Raw genomic sequence first — 1,750 nt, 5'->3', positions numbered from 1 at the left:
TCCTGCACCAATAGAAAAAGTTACCTCGGAATGGCTAGGATGCATATGTAATTTATTATATAATTGCATGGATTCAAGGGCTACTTTTAAAAATGGCTGAGAAACAGATGAGTGAATACAGTTTGGATTGCATATGTATCAAAGTCAAATATTAGAGTGGGGACCCTATGAGAATACAATGAGGGCTTGTGCGGTAGCATAAATGCCAATCTGTAGATTTGCTCTAGGTAAACTTGCTACTCTGGAGGCAGATATTCTCTGCCAGCGGGTGGCAGAGAGATAAAAAGCATAAACTCTTAGGAGGGCCGAAACGTTGTGAGTGTTTCTCCCCATGAGAATCCCTTGAAGGAGTTCAGATTCATGGTGAGTGTTTCTCCAGCATCTGTATCTGTCATTTTCCTTTTCCTAGAATCTGGGAATGGCTAGGTTGGATGTGCAACTTATTATGTAACTGTATGTATTCAAGGGCTACTTTAATTTTAAAAATGGCTGAGAAAGAGATCTCTCATCTTGGAGCCAAATGAGCCCAATATTGAACAAACACAAGGTTGCAAGTTCAATCCCAGATAAAGATAAAGAGATTTCTATCTTTCCTCTAATATATGGTAAAATATAAGGTGAATGAACATTTGGTAATGTTTTTAGAAAACACCAAACTCTTTCTAATTTTTGAAAAATGAATAGAAAGCCGCAGTGTGGTATTATAACAGCGCATCTCTGGTTGTGCAGACAACAGCCGCGTATAGCAGATGTCAAAATATTGCGACACAAATCCTATGTAGACTTTTCACTGGAAAGTTCGTTTGTATTCCATCCTTTACCCTGGGATCAGGCATGCACACCACGTTGCCCCATCTGCAAAATCATGTCAATTGTACATTACTGTATGAGTTTGATTCTTCCATTCATTTTCCCAAAAAGCACATGATGATAAATTATTTTGATTTCATTTCTGAATCTATTACTTGGCAATCCAAATTAAATCATGTTGTTGCATGCTAATAGTCCCACGGCAATTCAGTTATTTGAATTTTTACTTCAATTTTGAATCAAAAATGAAATTTTATTGCTGCCAGCACTGTATTCCAGTGGGCTCATTTGGCTCCAAGATGAGAGATTTTTATTCTTCAAATCTTAAACAGGGTAGAAGTTCTGCAACTTTAACGTCTAAGAATTTGAAATTTGAGCCTTGTTTCCACCACCACAGAACTTCAGTTTTATTGAGTAACTGGGCTTTAAAAATCCACAATAAACTCGTAAGCATTAAAATGGAAATGATGCACATTATATTTTATGTAAATAGTATATAAATGATACATTAGACCTCGTATGTAAAAATTATTTAAATTACAAAGATTACAAGCAGAAAACTCTATGACATTCTTCATCACCTGCATAAGTATAGAACTAAGTAGGTAGAGACAAAAGACCTCTTCTGGTTTTAGATATTGCCAATGTTTTTCAAATTAAAAAAATAAAGTACAATTAAAAAGAGAGTCATTCATGACTCCTGACTCATAAAACCTCACAACCAGACCATGACCATCGCTCAGGTCAGCGGCATAAGCATTTGCCCGGAAAGGACAAGGTCGCAATTTCAATCCAGGTACCGCAAAAAAGAAAAAAAAAAAAAAAAAAAAAAAAAAAAAAAAAAAACTTTGACTTAAATATCAACTTCAAACAAGTCTTTTTCTTTATTTATTTGCTTGCTTTTGCTTCTGCTTTTTATTGATTAATTTTACTGGTGCAT

This window comes from Octodon degus, unplaced genomic scaffold, assembly GCF_000260255.1.
Source record: "Octodon degus isolate 3935 unplaced genomic scaffold, OctDeg1.0 scaffold00303, whole genome shotgun sequence".
In the NCBI taxonomy this organism is placed as follows: Eukaryota; Metazoa; Chordata; class Mammalia; order Rodentia; family Octodontidae; genus Octodon; species Octodon degus.
Note: the sequence above shows the minus strand (reverse complement) of the source record.